This window comes from Miniopterus schreibersii (genome assembly GCF_964146895.1).
Source record: "Miniopterus schreibersii genome assembly, chromosome: 14".
Lineage (NCBI taxonomy): Eukaryota > Metazoa > Chordata > Mammalia > Chiroptera > Miniopteridae > Miniopterus > Miniopterus schreibersii.
The window spans coordinates 28,625,561-28,644,420 of record NC_138114.1 but is presented as its reverse complement, the minus strand read 5'-3'; the positions used below and the strand labels follow the sequence as shown (position 1 = coordinate 28,644,420).

General features: G+C 33.8%; 1 protein-coding gene across 1 annotated transcript in view; it reads right to left on the bottom strand.

Moving 5' to 3' along the window:
• Positions 1–18,860, bottom strand: part of PCDH15 (protocadherin related 15) — a 904,849-nt gene that overhangs the window by 783,998 nt on the left and 101,991 nt on the right. The window lies entirely within an intron of this gene.

Here is an 18,860-nt window from a genome sequence, read left to right as displayed (position 1 = left end):
ACAGCACAAATATAGAACATTTTCACCATTAAGGAAAGGTATATTGGAGAGTGCTGGTTCAGTTAGTTGTGCTTAAAAAACACTTAGCTCTCCATTCTTTTCTTTTCCAATTCATTCTTGCATTCAAAATAATAACAATAATAATAATAAATAATAATAATAATTTAGGCCCTAATGCTTTTCAGACACTAGGATTTGGTAATGAACAAAACAAGTCCCTGCAGTCATGCAGCTTGCATCTAATGGATGAGAAAATAGAACATATAATGTTCTCTAGTGATAGGTTCTTTGAAGAAACTAAAGCAGTAGGGTGATAGTGAGTGACATAGAAAGATACATTGGGTAGGCTACACAGTAAGGTATGACATGGTTATCTTGGGAGGAGGTATGAATGAAGGAAGGGAGGCCTTTTTGAGACTACCTAGAACCTTCCATGTGGAGAGAACATGAACTACAAAGGTGCCAGGACAGGATATTTCTTACTGTGGGTTAAGAAAGAGCAATAAGCCCAGTTTGACTGAAAAGAAAGTGTTATCAGAGTCCATGTCCAGTCTTTGAAGTGCTGGTTAGGATTTTGAATTATACATTGAAATGTAATAGAAAGTCACTGGAGAGCTTTGAGCATGGGGTAAGTGGCATAACATGATTTACATTGTTAATTTTTTATTTACATTAAATTTATTAGCATGACATTGGTTAATAAAATTACATAGCTGTATATTGCATTGTGTGCCCACCACCCAAAGGCAAATCTCCTTCTGTCACCATACGCTCGACCCCCTCCACCCTTTACTAACTCTCTTCCCCTTTCCCTCTGGTAACCACCATACAGTTGTCTGTGTCTAGCAGTTTTTGTTTGTCTTGTTGCTTTCAGTTTTACGTCCCCAGCTTGGGACTACAGCTCAGGCAGAGAATACCAGTAAATGAACACAAACAATGAACCTGAGTGAAAAATAAGCTTCTACTGCGTTAGGATACTGAAATCTCAGGATTTGTTACAGCAAGTGACATTAATTATTGAATACAGTTGTTCAATTATTAAAAACATATCCTAATTTTCAATAAGCTATTCAAAATATTTACTAATAAAATTTCTCTTCCAACTGCACTACTTTAAAGAGTATCATGGCCCAGCCTGTGTGGCTCAGTTGGCTGAGCATTGTCCCAGGAACCAAGAGGTCACTGGTTCGATTCCTGGCCAGGGCACATGCCGGGGTTCTGAGCTCAATCCCCAGTCGGGGGCGTGCAGAAGGCAGCTGATCAATGACTCTCTCTCATCATTGATGATTCCCTCTCTCCCTCTCCCTTCTTCTGTCTCTAAAATCAATAAAAGATATATATATATATATTAATGTTTTCCTATTGTTGTTTTGGTGTGTGCTTATGTGTGTTTTGTGTGTTTGACTCCATTCATTTTTCATAGAGGGGTAGAGGTGAACTTGCACTGCTTGCTCTGTCTGGAGTTAGGAGGATTTGCTCCTTCCCCTCTGGATCAGACCATCGAGGGTTTCCCTCTCCTTTCCTCCTCTCTCTCCCTCCCAGTTATTCGCATTTGAAATTTTAATAATATTTTCTAAAATTTTTTAATAGTTTCCACTTGCCTACTTATTTCTTCCAAATACAGGGTTTCCTAAAAAATAATTCAAATACAAAAATCTTTACCATCCTATTACGCATACATTTTTCTTCTTGACACATAAAGATTGAATCTACTTAATGTCTTTGATTGTTTTCTGAGTATGTTAGTTATGACTTATAATTGGATATTCTAGATAATAATGGTTATTTGACACAGTGCAAAATCCCTTAGAAATCATATTATGAAGCAATAAATAAGAGCATACAAAATTGATTACTTCTCTCTGTGTCTCTCTTTTGGTGAAGAGATAACTTTTGTCAATAGTTCTATGTAATCAACAGTGGCAAGAAGTACATTTTAAGAGTACAAATTTTATGGCTTTATGTTGTTGCTTTTTAAATTTTCCATTGCATTATAATAACATATGTATGTGTGTACACACACACGAGCCACAAACACACATGGCCCCTCAAATAAGTACATTTGCAAATTGAAAATGACCGCATTTAAGAAGTTCTACATGCTATTTCCTTAAAAATCACCTAAGTCACTCTGGAAGCCTAAGAAATTCAGAAACTTTGGGTGATCTTAAAATATGTCTGCATTCAATATTGATTGCTCCATCTGCAGAACAGATATCTCTTAGAAACACTCAGGAATGTCTATGCCTGATAGAATGTACAAGTCTAGACTCTAAAAGGTATTTGCCATTATTTATAATTTGTGGAATAGATAGCTAATAATATCTATAATCTTGGTAGTTCTAAGAATAATACCACAGTCTACACAGCAGGATTTGATGAGTATTGGCTGAAAGCCCTGTAAGTAAGTATAATGTACCTTTTTGTTGCTATGAATAACTCCCGAGAAAATGTCACTATTTCACATTTGAATCAGCTATAGTTCTCACTGAATGCTTTACTGAAACCATATAAATCTATTACTTATATGTAGGCAACTACAGGTTGCTTAAGGAGAATATGTGTTAAGATCATTAACTGAGACAGCAGACAGAAGTTTTTATCCTTTGTAGTTTATAAACTACCATTTATTACTTATGCTGCAGTTTAGAGAAGTCCTAATCTCATTTTTGAGAGAAAAGAAACACAGCAGGAACAATGGAAACATGCCTCTGGTCAGAAGGCCAATCCCTTTTCTTACTCTCAGTGTCACTTTCTATTCTTATATCACACAGCACCAGATCTTTTTATATCCACAGTATTCTTAGATAAAAATTATTGATGTAACCTTATCAACTAAAGCAAGTATAAAATATTGACACACAGACTTTCAGTGTTTGGAATACTTCCCAGTAGGAAATCTAGCACTACAACTAACACAAGAAATTGTTCATAATGGTAGGTAAATAGTTCTTCACTCACTTGTAAGGGTAATTTCACCACTATCAAGCAACTAACTGCTTCAAATAAAATGAAAATATGTCCTGCGTCTTTCTACATAGAAGCAAAGTAACAGAAGAAAATCACCATATTATATATTGAATATCCACAGTAGGCACAACTAGATGATATTAATAAGTACAATAGGAAAAAATACACTTGATGCTGGTAATAGAACATCTCTCCAAGAGTAACAATGGAACAGATTAGTGTCCCAATTTTCACTATACCAAATAGCTTAAAATGGACCAGACGATACATAAATAAAAACGAGAAACATAATCTAAACCGTACCAGAACATGCTATAAATTTATACATTTTTAAAGCACTGATTAATTCCAAAACCTTCAATTTTGAGTCTTACAAATTTAAAAGTTAACAGCCACTTTACTAAGATCTTTCTCCACAGCAGTGTGAAATCATATTATTTAAGCTCTTACCTTACTGATTCCACAGTTACGCTTCAGTTTAGGGTGACTATATTATTGGTCATCCAATTGTGTGCAATTTTAAGAGTACAAGAAGGATTATCGATAAATACATCAGGACAATGAGTGTGAACAGGCACTGTCCTGGGCCTTGGACATATGGTATCCCAATGAACCAGACTTATCTTTGGAGAGGAAGCAAATGATCAAGTATTGGCAATAGCTTGAAAAATATCAGGAACTATTTATCAAACTAGGTTATCGATCAGCTAATCTAGAAGAATCATAAAAAATAAACAAATTCTAAATGTGTAACATTTTGTAAAGAATCGATGCCCACTTGTAAGGGACATTTGCAAGTTACCCAGAAGCCTCAGAAATCAAGACTTTTCCTTATATCTTATGCAATAAAGCTTCCCCTTGTTCTTTTAAAGTAAACAAGAAGGACACAGAGGCCTTGATATATTACTAAGATACAAAGAGCAGATGTGAACCATTTATGGGTAAATGTGAGTGCTGGCAAAGAGAAAACAGGACACAACAGCTCACACAAAATGAGTGGGACTGGGTTTCTAATGACTCATACGTGTGCAATTACTAAAGACAGCAACAAAAATAAAAATGTTCATTTGACTAGGGTTAATACACTTTAATCACTTTAAATTAACTGCTAATTATGCAATTTTCTTGTGTTCTACATTCCTTTTTTACAGCCGAGTAAAAATACACCTTTCCTGAATTTATAAGAACAAAGACAACTAGTGATTTGCTTGTGTTAGTTCATTATTGGTTTTGTGATCAACTCTTCTTCTGGGTAAATGTGCTTTTCTAAATTATAAAATTTGTATTAGGAATCAATTCTGAAGTTCAGATTCACAATCTGAACTTTACCAATATCCTCTTAATGTATGCTAGTACACTTGTTATGTTTTGAAATAAAACAGGGAACTCATCTTTAAAGCATGTGAGAAGTACAGCTTTAAGTTATAGTTGCTGACCAGACCAACAGCTTTCCCTCATTGTCTTCCATGCCCAGCCCTACTCTGGTGCACAGTATCCCTAACACCTAATCCACCCACCTGACGCCCTCTGAAGTAGTCTAGCTATTACTTTACCATTGTGACAAATGTGAAAAATGGGTCTTGATCTCCAATTATGTTATCACTTCTTGAAAGTAAGAACAGGTCCTGACAAAAGGCATGTAGCTAAAATTTGAGGGCACATTGACATTTGGGTGTTTGCCAACAGAGAAAAACTAGTTGTTAAATTATTGGGGTTGGAGGAATAGGCTGATTTCTTCATGATTATCTGTATTTTTATTGCACCATGGTTTTAACAGCCTTTTCAATTTCACAGTAATAGGGCAAAACATAACTATGTAAATATAATTGGGGGGAACAATACTTTTTAAAGATGTGACAGCAATAAGTAGGGCATGGATTGAAGGATGGGATATAATGCTCAGGGAAGTCAATTATAGATCGACTCAGAGGGAATACCATAGATCAATGGTTCTCAAAATGTGGTTCCCAGACCAACACTATCAGCATCACAGGGCAATTTGTTAGAATTACAGATTCTTGGGTGTCACCCTGGACCCACTGAATCAAACTCCAGGGAAGGGCCACTGCAATCATTTCTCAAAGCCCTCCTGGAAATTTTGGATGCATGCTAAAACACTTAAGAACCACCTTTATAGATGTGTGGATCCCAATCCAAATATGTGGAGAAAAGGTTTTAAAAGTAATTTCACTCACTGAATTTTTCTGAAGGGGGAATGTAGTTAAGTGTGACAAAAAAGAAAATAAATTTGTATCTGTATTAAAATTTAAGAAAGCCAAAGTTAAATCCCTAAATGGAAGTTGGATCATTCGGCTTCAAAGACGTTCAGGCAAGCTGGCAGGACGAATCGCAAGTTAGTCCTTTGGAAGACAGATGGTAATTCAAGCAATCCTCAAATACTTGCTGAAATTAAATAAAATCATAATAATGGAGACCTTTATGCAATCACCCAATCCTTGCTCCAATTTGATCCTAATAATAAATCTGAGAAATACATAAGGCACGCATTATTTTTTGTATTTATAAAGAAATGCATTGACTTACCCTGATTACACAGATCTTAAATGACAGAGCTCCGAAACCACACATTTCTAATTTTGATTCAAATATTTTCCACAACCAATCCCTACCCTATGCAGGCAGCAGCCCAAGCCCTAGCTTCTTGCATATGTGAAATATGGGGAATGATATCTTTCATCATCTTGTATTTAAACCAAATTGGAAAGCAATGCATGAACATGCTAATTAATGTGGGCCATACACTTCTCCAAGTGACACTGTGGAATATTCTTTATGCAATCATTTTGCTAGATTCGTGCTGCCTAGAAAACACTTCAAAAATACTGCTGTATAGTTTCTTCACATCAGAAATGCTCTATTTTTTACTCTATTTCTAAAAAATATCAGGGATAGAAAATTTGTTAAATAAATGCAAAGAAATGAGACACCACGATAAGCATATTTTAGTAGCTTTTCTGAGCGTAGTACTGAACTAGACATTAAAATTCAAAAGATAATAAAGGCTGACTGGCCTCAAGGAATTCTTAGTTTAGTGGGGTCAGTAAGTTTATCCTCAAAGCCAATAAAGTTGAGTCTATTACAGAGATATTTTGAAAGCAATGTCGTTATTCATAAAAAGGATGATTCTATGAATGAAATAGTGATATTTAGTTTGGACAGATGAGATTTGTTTGACTATTTTTGTTTTTCTGATTTTTAATGATTTAAGGGCCCTCATAGTTAGAGATGTGAACAGAGATTAGAGTTTCTCACAATTCCTTATAAGAATCCAATTGTTCATCACTGTATTAAGAATTGTTTGTAATTGTAAATGAATCAATTGAGTTTTCAATTAAAGACGTAAGTATAATTTTGCTAAAGCAAACATATATGGTAAATATAGCCTTATTGCCTTTCCAGTTCCAATATAGGTAGGTAGGTAGATAGAGATGATGATAGATGATGATATACAGATGATAGATGATGATGGATAGATGATAGATAGATAGATGATAGATATAGATGATAGATAGATGATAGATAGATAGATAGATAGATAGATAGATAGATAGATAGATAGATAGATGATAGATAGATGATAGATAGATAGATAGATAGATAGATAGATGATAGATAGATGATAGATAGATGATATAGATAGATAGATGATAGATGATAGATAGATGATAGATGATAGATAGATAGATAGATAGATAGATAGATAGATAGATAGATGATTGATAGATAGATAGATAGATAGATAGATAGATAGATAGATAGATGATAGATAGATGATAGATAGATAGATAGATGATAGATGATAGATTAGATAGATAGAGATAGATGATAGATAGATAGGTAGATGATAGATAGATGATAGATGATAGATAGATGATAGATAACTATAGCTATAATATCCAGTAAAAAGTTTTCATAAAGTAAATACAATTCCTCAAGTGGGACTCTTATCAGTGTCTCCTATTGGCATTGAACAAATTCAAAGACTAAAGTCAGAGCAAAGTCAGGATTTATACTGACCTTCCTATATTGAAGGGTCTAAAGTTCTGTCATGCATGATGCCTATAAAATTGAGTTCTGGAAATTTTAATTTTAATTAAATTTAGCAAGCAAGCAGTTTTTGAGCACATTCTGTATGCAAAGCATGATGTCAGACATTGCCAGAAATACAGAGATAAAAATTCTATGAAGGGCAGGATGTCTTAAAAAATATTACATAAAATGTAATGCTAAAATACCAGAACTATTCATGCAAAATCTAGTAATATTTTTTATAACAAATGGCATGGCTTTATTAATTGCAACACAATGGAATATCATTGATTTATTTTAAAGGCAAGCTAATATAGCTAAGGAAATGGCATTAGTTACACAATTTTCATGTGAACAAAATATTGTAATTTTTTGCCTCCTGTTTTAATGTTTCTTGACTTATTGTCTGAAATTTTAAGCCCCATGTTAAGTTTTCTTTTCTGCATTATTGCAACTTCTAGATTGGAAACTGTTGGCACACTTCTAACCTCATTATTCTGTTGCGTCTTCAAATGCAGAGGGGAAGATGTCTTCTGCACCTCTACTTTCTGAGAATCCAAATTAAAGCTATCTGATTTTGTTCCCCAAATTGCATGCAGCTGATAGTTTAGAGTATTTGCACTTGTATTCTTTCCACAGCCAGAATAAAAAAGACAAGGACCCTTTGTTAGTCACCTCCAATCCCTTGGGATGCTCACTTGCTTAATCAGCATGATGAATTTTTTCCCCTTCCATACCTAATTAACACACTTGACTTTAGCATTTGCTCTGAAAATTACAGAAAAATTAGTGAAACAGAAATTTAACAAATGTCAGTGAAATAAAATTAGAAACCTGGATTTTATTACAGTTCTATACATGAGATTTAGAAAAATAGGTAACATTTAAGAGTAAAATGGAAATTAATATAATAGTTTTTTAAAAATATATCTTTATTGATTTCAGAGAGAGGAAAGGGAAGGGATAGAGAGAGAGAGAAACATCAATGATGAGAGAATCATTGATCAGCTGCCTCCTGCACACCCCCGACTGGGGATCGGGCCCGCAACCCGGGCATGTGCCCTGACCGGGAATCGAATCCTGATCCCCTGGATCCTAAGTCGATGCTCAACCGCTGAGCCACGCCAGGCTGGGCAATATAATAGTTTTTTAAAAAGAAACTTAAAGTCACTTGTCCATAAGTGGCTATAAAAGTAAAGATGCAATATAACATTTCAGGTCCATATTTATCAAATTGAGATCATGGATTTTTGTAAACACATTCCTTAAGCGGTTATTTAAAATGACTAATAATGACAGTATTTATTAAATGATAATTTTTCCTAATACTTGAAAGTTTGATCTATTCTCCCCTTCCTTTAGATGTTTAGCTCTAAATTAAATCTGATATTGTGAAGAACTCTGCAGACAACAAAATACAGTGTTGAAAATTTGATTTTTAATTCTCTATTTTTTATAGGTGAACCCAGTTTTTAATTAAGTTAGGTAATGTATAGTAATGTTATCCCATAGGACTTACATTACTTTAGGCCATGATACTATGAGAAAACTGGACCTCAAAATAATTCTTGCCCTTGGCTTCTCAGGTTTCATCACAAGAGACTATTTATGGAAGATGATTATTTTGACATATTTAAGCTTATCCCTTTGTCCTTGGTTTATTGTTTCATCTGGCTTTTGACTTGTAGTATTTGAATCATGCTCTGGTTTGTTTGCCAGAAACTCTCCCAATTTTAGTGCTGATTACTCAGAGAATAAGGGATGTGATATTCCTGGGTGACCTTTTAGTAATTAATATTTTGATTTTATTGGCTTTTTTCAAATAAACTTTCCTAAAGGCTCAAGATAACAAATTAGGTCAAGAATTAATGGTTTTATTCTTTTTTATCAGGAAGAAAACACATCCATTAATGAAGTCTTCAAATAAAATTTGAAATAAAACTGAAAAATATAGGTCCTCTATAAAAATCGGTTAAATATTTCAGATGTGTTATTCATCAAAATAGGGGCTTCAGATTTACTAGGCAGGTCGCAATGTGGCAATAATGTTTCATTTGATGGAATGTAAATAGTGGAATTTTTAAGCATCAAAGTTAAATATTATTTATTGGCCTAAAAGAATTGCTTATTTTTAAAACAAAGCTAAGCATTTGGTGGTATTTTAAAAGAACACATTTTCTCAATGGTAAGGGAGCCTTTAAATGTTTACATTTGAAAGCACATCTTGTCTATTAATCTTGTAGTAGCTTTTCCTTCATTTCAAAGGATAGATCAGAAGTACTGTCACTAGGAGAGTATAGTACCCCAGGCTTGGGATGTAATATTCCCTTTGTTACAACAAAGGGAAGGAAGCATTAATTAAGCATTTTATCTAGTTATATGCCATAAGAATATTTTCTACATTGCATTGCCTTTATGTAAGAATAGAGGAAGACTACCTTTCAAATTCTAATTTGTTAAAATAAATGATTCATTTACATATTTGTGAACAGGAAAGGAAAACAGGTCTCTCTGAATAAAACAAAGATAATTTTTGTTTGCATAAAGTTTTCTATGCAAAATAGTTTATTACTGCTATATGTTTAAAGTTTTCCATAAAAAGACGTGTATAGAACAAGGCATGTCTTATGTTTCTACTATATCTTTATATTCAGCTCCTGTTGGTCAGCACAACTTAGATTACTCTGTCCTAACCATTTACCTTGGTTAGTAAAACTAATCAACATTATTACATGCTTTTCATGTAACGTGTACTTTCTGAGCACCAACTGTATAAGAGACTATACCACCTATTGGCAGAAGTTTCCAAAATGAAGTAGACATAAAACCTGTCTTCATGTTGCTTATAAAATGTACTTGATATGAGACACATGCATAAGTAACTATCATAGAAGGGAGAAAGAGATTAGATAAAGTGTCCTGGGAATTCAAAAGAAAGAACTGAGTGCCAAAATTCAATGTTATTCTCAGGCTTTGTTTAGTGCATGTTGTGAAGTAGGAATAAATAGCTCCCAAAAGGGACCTACACATTCGAAACACTACTTTACATAGAGAGTTAAAGGGACATGCTTAACTCTTCATGGATTTATTTCTTACCATATTTGATAGAGGCTAAATTACCAATATCAAAAAAGGAACTTAATTATAACAATGAAGGCTACTATATAAATTTTACCTACTTTTTATATAGCTAGTAATTTTAAATAAAATAAAAAGTCTTTCAAAACAAATCATTAGTGAAATTCTTTAGATATCTTTACTCAGCCATCTTTGAAGATTTTGCTAACAGATATTGACATTATGGCAAAATTATTGGCTTATGAAGTATATTTATATTTTCTACATTTTATGTTAAAGTGGATTTTAATTGGGGAAAACCTTAATTATCATAATTAAATACTAAAACAGAATATCCTAAAAGTCAACACAACAAAAATTACCAATTGTTAGAAAAGGAACGAAAAAAATTCATAACCATTTGTTTCCAAACAAATAAATTTAAGCATTCATCAATTTAACAGTGTTGGACAGCATTTTAATGAACGAATGAACGCATCAGTGAAAAACTTACAATCCATAAACTTGGTCAAATGAAGCATAGCAGCCTACTAACGTACCTTTTCACTTTATATGCATCTATTACATCTCCGTGTGCTCCCCTGTTTGTCATCTACCATCTACTCGCTGTCTTCAAGTTTGGATTATGATTTCTCATGGAGAGAAGCGAAAACCATGGACTTTGTGATCCACGCTTCCACGTGGTGACCCCAGGATGACTTAAGACCTGCAGTTAGGTTCCTTTCTAGGTGCGTGTATGCTGTGAATTAGGGGACCACCATAGTTGTGTTATGTAACAATTTTTCCTAACTTCATCCTTCTTAGATGATTTTTGGCGGGTCCCATATATTGAGCCCTGGGCCTTACCCCTTACTGTTTTCTAAAACCTGTTTCTTATATTTAACCTGTTAGTTGATTTTTATTTCTGGCCAAAATATATATTAAGTACAACATATTGAATGTCATATCAAAATTGTGCTCTTATGCCTTCATTTTTCTAGCTTCTTTAACCTTTTTAGGGTATTTGTTCCCATAACAAGTGAATCATCTTTTTCGTAAAACTGCAGTATCATTTTTGGTCTCCTCCTGGCGGTAGGGGGGTTGAAGTTAGAGGCTGTATTTGTCTCCCTGGTTACTCACTGCTCAGAGCAGCTGAAAGTCTAAGTACAAGAGAAACATATCTGCTCCCTTCCCCCATTTCTTAACCTGCCTCTGTTTTCCTCTCCTTCCCTGTGCATCCCTCAGCCCCTGCCTCTCTCTGCTGGATCGGCACTGTGTACTTAAAAAAGGAAAAATATATACTCAATTGCCTATTTTGCCTGTATGATACCCTCAAAAATATTAACCACGTTTTTCATTGTCCTAACCAGTTGTTTTGACAGTCTAGAAAGAGAATTTCTTGAATCTATTTTTAAAAACAAACCTTTAATGAGCATCACAGTGCCAGGCACATGCATTCATATATAGGAAGTTAGGGACAGTGTCTACTAATATTTTTATCAAGACAAAAAATTTTCATTTATTCGTAGGGCATTTTTATGATCTCTTCACATCAAGAGCTTGCATTTCTTTATGCATGGCACCTGTAAAACATCACTTCCTTTGGTCCCTGACTGTGTCTGAGTAAGGCCTTTGGCATTCCCAGACGCTTCCCTCCAGGTGTGTATTCACTTGATGTCAATGTGCTATCAATCTAGAGGTCCAGAACCAAAGGTAAGAAGATAATTATTTACAAGGTAAACCAGTAAAGATGACAAAAAAGTTGAATATGTGGGTAAAAAAGCATGTAGAAACATATTGATTAAATTTGGTAAATAATATATTGGCACTTGCTTTATAAACTCATATTAAACAATAACTTACTTAGCACATAATATGCTGTACAAATGCCAATTAATTCAAGCCTTTTAAAAAAGGCAACTTCCCATATGAGAAAACTGACACAGGAAAAAAAGTTAAGTAATTTACCCAAGGCTATGTTGCTAAATAAATATTGGAGCTAATGTCCAAACCTATGGAGCCTGGCTCTAAAATTAACACCCGTAAATACCATAGTTATCTACAAAAGCATAGCTTCTTACTGATTAAAAACAGGGTGCATGGTTTTGGCTTCCAGAAAAGTGAGTTCAATGTGCATCAGCACTAACCCGAGTTTACTATAGAAAGCACAGCCCTAGTTTTGCTCCTTTGTCTTATTGGTGCAGATGTCTCATATTCTCTCTACCAGCGAAGGCAGTCGTTCTAGAAGTGCTAAATGTGTTAGATAACAAAGAAAAATAAAGCAATAGTCAACTAAGAATAAAGCACTGTAAATGTAGGCTAAGGAAGCAACAAAAACCAATAACTTACTGTCAAAGAGAAGGGTAAAAAAGGGAGATACAGTCAGGCGGGTACAAACATTCAGAGAAAAAATGGCTATGATCAGAGCTGGCACTCACACGAGAAAAATAAACGCAGGTCTATTACCCTCAATTTATAAACTCATGAAATGACAGTCATGTTATAGAGACAGGAAGAATTTAGAGAGTGATTGGTTTTAGAGTCATCTAAAGAATATTCAATGGCCAATAATAGATAAAAATAGCACAAAAAGAGATGTAAACAAACTGGTTTTTGGCCACAGTTTGAAGAGTTTAAGAACTATCTGGTTTATAAACCAAATGATTAATGATAAAGGAGGTAGACAGAGTAACAGCTTTCAAAGATGGTCCACACCCTCATCTCAGGAACCTGCCAATATGTTATGTTACATTAAAAAAAGGGGGGAGGGGAGAGTTAAGGACTGCTAATCAGCTGACCTTAAAATAGAGCAATTACCCTGGATTGTCCCGGCGGGCCCAACATAATCACAGGGGTCCTGAAAAGTGGGGGCAGAATACAGAGAAAAGTTCACAGTGATGCCATGTGAGAAGGATTCACCTGCCACCGCTGGCTTTAGTACGGGAAGAAACCACAAATTAAGAAATGCAGATTATATAAGACTTTATAACCTCATTAACCAACGTCATCCCAATACATTTAATATGAAACGTGATACGGAAAAATTTCCTTGAATACGTGATTTAGTAAGGATATAAGATACAAGTTGAATATACAAAAATCGATGGCATTTTTATATATTAGCAACAATCGATTGGAAAATGGAAATTAAATACAATGTAGGCTGTTCCAGTATTATCTCAGTATCCTAAAATGAAATGATTTACAACTTTAATTATATCTGCAATATCCCTTCCCAGTAGCACCTACATCAGGGCTTGATTGCATAACTTGGAGAAGCTGTTATACACCAGGGGGCAGGGTTCTTGAGGCCCATCTTAGAATTGTATCTACCACAAGTATTTATACACTCAGCAATGTGAACAGATCCAAAAAACATGCTGAGTAAAAGAAGCTAGTCAAATTATGAGTCCACATACTAAATGACTTCACTTACATAAAATTCTAGAAAAAGCAAGAATAATCTATAATGATAGGAAGTAGGTCAGTGGATATGCATTCCTGGGAAAGGAGGTATTATTGATTGCGATGGGCACAAAGGTATTTTGGGGGTTACCACATATATTTTTGGGTTTACTATATATTGATTATAGTGTTGGTTACACAGGCATTATACATTCATCAAAACTCTGAAATCCTTAAAGGAATGTATTTTATGGTATGTAAATTATATATTAATACAATTCATTTTTAAAAGTTAATACCATATGATTTCACTTATATGGGGAATATAATAAAAGACAAATAAAACCAAACAAAAACAGATTCACAGATGGAAACAAAAGATTGATGATGGCTACCAGAAGAGAAGGAGTGGGAAAAGGCAAAATGGGTTAAGATGAAAAATTGTATGTGATGGGTGGAAACTAAACCTTTGGTAGTGAGCACTCAGTAGTGTATACAGATGTAGAATTATAATCGTGTGCACCTAAAATGTATATGATGTAATAAAGTAAAGTTACCTCAATAAAAAATTGTAAATAAAGGAAATAGAAAATATAAAAGAAACTCAGGGAGCCTCGAGAGCCTGGCAAAGGCAAGGATGTAGATTCTCAGCTAGAGTCTCCTGAAAGGTCTACGGCCCCGGCTGACGCCTTGAGTTTAGCCCAGCGGGACCCATGTTAAATCCTTTCCTCTAGAACTTTAAGATAATAAATCTGTGTTGATAAAGCTACTAAAGTTCTGAAATATTTGTATGAAACTAATAGACACCCCCCCCCCAAATTCAGTCTTTATGGTCATAAATCTATTTGAGGGAGCTTCATCTTGACACTGCTGATAATATTGATTATGGAAGATGACAACTGCCATAGCACCCTGACTTATTGTTTCGGAGAAGATGCGCTCCTTTGCAGCTTTTCATACTTTGTCAGTGAGCCTTAAAGCAGCTGTTGAATGTTCAGTCTCTCAATGGTGCTTACAGACACCATGTATTAGCTTTGAGCTCCATCTCTAGTTACCATGAACTACTTCTTACCCTCTTTGGGCTAAAGGGAACTAGAGCTTGTGCTGCTTCCCATAAAACGATAGAAAATTTCCCTTTTTTATATGGAGAAATCAGATGCTATGTTGATAGGCAACTGTGGAGTGATTATGCTTAAATTATCATACAAAAAAGCACATACAAAATTATTTATTATTATGTTTTAACCATATGAAATGATAGCACAGACAACATTCAGAACACAATCATGTGTTATTTTACAAAAAAAATCATCAAAAGTAATGGTTCTCTTACTAGGTAATAAAGTAACAAGTAATAATCCACGGCCTTATTTACATTCTTTGCAAGTAAGGACTTCTGGAAAGGAATTCGGGGCCAGTCTTCGACTCTATTGCTCTGTTTAGCAACTGTGAATATCTGAGAATCCTTCCCGAATATTCCTCTTGGGAGTTGTGGGAAGATTTAGAAGAGATCTGAACTCTTTGGATTTTGAAGAAAATTCGTTTTCAAAAATTCAAACACGGATTCATAATCTTCTGTACTACTAGAGTATAATATGATAAACTGATGTTTATATTTAACTCTGTTGAATTTAATAATTTTATATTTTGGATTTTAATTTCAAGGAATTCACGCTGTGACTATTTGAATAAAAACCCTCATAATTTATGCTTAATAATAAAAAATGAAAACTTAACCACCCATATTCTAATGCAGAAATAAATCATCAGTATCGACGCAAATCAACTATTTTTTGTAGAAAATAATGAGATCTTTTTTCCTCTCCTTTTCTTCTTCTGGCCCTTACTTCTTTTCCCCTAGTTTTATTTAACTGAACGAGCTGCCTACAAAAATATTATTACAATCTTTAAAGTAGAAATATTTCTGTGATATTATGTCAAAAGATAAATGGAATTAAGATTTAGAAGAGATTTGACTTGGGATCCCCTATTCAATAGGGCAATTCAGTGCACCAGCTGTAGAGCAAATACATTTGTGAAAGATTCTTGTTCACAGATATAATTAAAAAAATATAAATTTAAACATTTAAAGATCCATATTTTATTTAAATTTAAAATGATTTCTTAAATTGCAGTGTGTCCTAATTATTTCCCTTTATGTACATAATCTTAAACCTTTAAAATCCTACAGATTAATTCTTTTATTGAAAGCCCTTAACAATCATTTGACTTAATGTTGGAGAATTAATGTGTTGATATTGGAATTAGATTATCAATCTTCATGTAACCAAAATGATATATTTACCTATTTAATAGGACAAGGTGGGTAAATGAAAAAGAAAACTTTCCTATCTTCTTGCCAAAGAACTAGATTCTATACCTTAAAGAGAAATAGTTATTTCAATCTCTATGCTAATTCAATCTACAAACACATAGGATGTAACTATGGGTGCTCTGTATTTCAGTCTTTAACAGAATTTGAACTGAGTAAATGGAACTGAGAGGGCCAATTTTTCACAAATGCAATCTATTTCTAATTCTTACCCAAATCAATTCTCAGAAAGATGATTTTTAAAAATTATCTTAACACCCATATATATGAGAAAGGTATTTTGGCATGTGAAGAATGAATATAGCTTCTATTCTGGTAAGATTTTTAAAAAGATGAAAATCAGCATCATCCTTACAGGAAATAATTTCTAATCTTCTCTGTTCTATTTGAAGAACAGTCACAAATCATTTTAAAGTCATTGCTCCCAGTGGAGAATTCTCACACTGTCTTAGGCTTTTCACTTTATAAGATTTGAAAAATCAATGAGATCATTCCAATCAGAATAAAACTGTGAGCACCTTAAATTTGGGAAAGAGCAAATAACTCCATAGCACATTGATATCTTCTATTTAGTAGCATTTGGCATGGTGGCTAATTTTTTTTTTTAATTGCAGAGAAAGAGATGGGAGACTAGGGGTTATTTATAGAATATATATAAACAACCCCATATATGCTCAATCCTTTAATCTTAGGGCAATAGTAATTGTAGTAAACTGCTAAAAATACTGCTAAAAATGAGTGTCCACATCACATACTGAGAATGGCTCAATAGTGTGAAGGAAAGATCATTTATCACAGATGCAGACAGACACCTGTTATTCCTATGGCCTAGGGCAAGCTATTTGCTCTTTCTTAACTGCAATTTTGCCACCTAAAAATTGGGGCTAAAAGCATTTATTATATAGGGTTCTTGTGAAGATTTTATGAAGTCACAGATTATGAGGGTCAAGCCTAAAGAGATTGCTTATATGGTAGGAGAACCTATGGGTCACAAGTCCAAATACCCAGATTCCAATCCTAGCTCAGGTACCCACTAGCTCTCTGACTTGTAAATATGATATAAATTCTCTGAACCTCATCAATTCTACTTGTGAAATACTGTTCTAACCTTCCTCATAGCTCTATTTTCAAATTAAGAATGATAAAAAATAAATTTATTAAAAAAATAAAACTGTCTTAGTGATAATATTAATTATTGCAGAAAAGCAGTCTTTAAAGATCTCTTTGCCTTCCAAGAAGCCACCAGACTTTTTTTAGGGGGCTGGGTAGAGCAGGAGGGAAAAAAAATCACACCACACACTTACTTCTTAAAAACAATTTAATTTGGGGGTTTAGATAAATTATCTTCACTTGTATCAGCCTACTTCATATAAGAGAGATTAGTAGGAAGAATGCTTATACAATATTCATCATAAAATTATATATTCTGTGTTAAAAGTCATTTCTAATTTTCCTGAAAATACATTTCTTTATTATGAAAAATAATGTTAAGAAAGATAATCCTTAAATTTTTTCCATGATCAAAATTTCTTTGATTCTGTGAATCTGTGAGCATTTAGGTGCATTCCCTGTTGAGCCCCCTACTCTAGATAATCACACCATTCTAGCAATTCCCAGGATAAAAGTTCTTATGTCACCAGATTAGAATTTCAGTTATGACACTAATGCTTAGCAATCTAACATAAAACAAATTACTCCGTGTCTATTGCCAAATATGTACTAAAGGGAATTATAATAGCAGCCTGGTAGAACTGTGAGGAGAAATGAGAGGAATAAATCACCCCGGTATAGTGAGTAGGGAGGGACTCAGCACAATGCAATAGAGAATGCATGTATATATGTGTAGGTATCATATGTGTCACATGGTACATGTAAGTATATAATCATAAGTAATTTTATCCAAAGCAATATGCTCTTATTACATGACACTTGAAATTACAGATGTCACAAGTTCTTTGATGATCCTTCCACTGAGAACCAAGATGTGTATGTGCCCTCACATTGAATCTCTTGGAATTCTATGCCACCATTTAAGAAATCCATTTTTTCTGAGATTCTCAGGCTGTGAGAGAGTCAGCCACAAGACCAGGTCATGTGGAGAGAGAGAGATGACCAATTCCCCCCTTAGTCCAGCCATCTCAGTCTCAGTCAAGACGGTGAACAAAGCTTTCTGATGACTCCAACCAGGCTGCCATCTAACTGTAACTACATGAGGAACCTCAAATGACAGCCACCGAGTCTAGCTCATCGGTCTCAAAAATTATAAAAGATAACATGTTGTTTTAAGCCATTACATTCTGTAGAAGTTTATTATGTAGAAATAAATAACCAGAAAGACAAAATTTTGATATTGCTCTCTAGATTAATAACTTCATGGCTGCTTAGAACACCTGCTCTTTCTGTCTCTCTGTCTCTCTCTCTGTGTCTGCCTCCCCACACACACACACACACACAAATGCACACACACCTATATACTTATCTAAATGTAGACACACATATAAAAATAGTATTGTTTTCAGATTGCCCAGTAAAATATGGATCTATAGTAAAAAGTGGATTGCAAAATAAAGGATACTAATAATGACAGCAAATGGAAATTTTCAAATTTTCCCAGCAATCATGAATCAAAAAGGAAAATTAAAATAGTATTTATTTCTCATTATTTAAATGGAAAAAACAACTAACTACTTAAAGTATTTAATGTACTTATAGAAACAAAGGAAAATTCTGTTTTAATGGTGAATTTTATCCAGGACACTAAATATAAAAAAGAGTTTCTCACATTAATGACTACTCACAATTAGCTTTTACATCAAATTCATAAAAGAGAATAATATAATATCAAGTGTAAATTTATTAATACAAATTAAAATAGAAAACAGATATATTTTCAAGCCATTTAAAAAAGGGGCAATTGCCTTAATATTACAAGGGTTCGTATATTAATTAGAAAATTTGAAACTGACATGTACAGTTTACAAAAAAATGAAATGGCTTTAAATCTATGAAAATATTTTCAGTTTTGCTAGTTATTAAGGAATGCAAA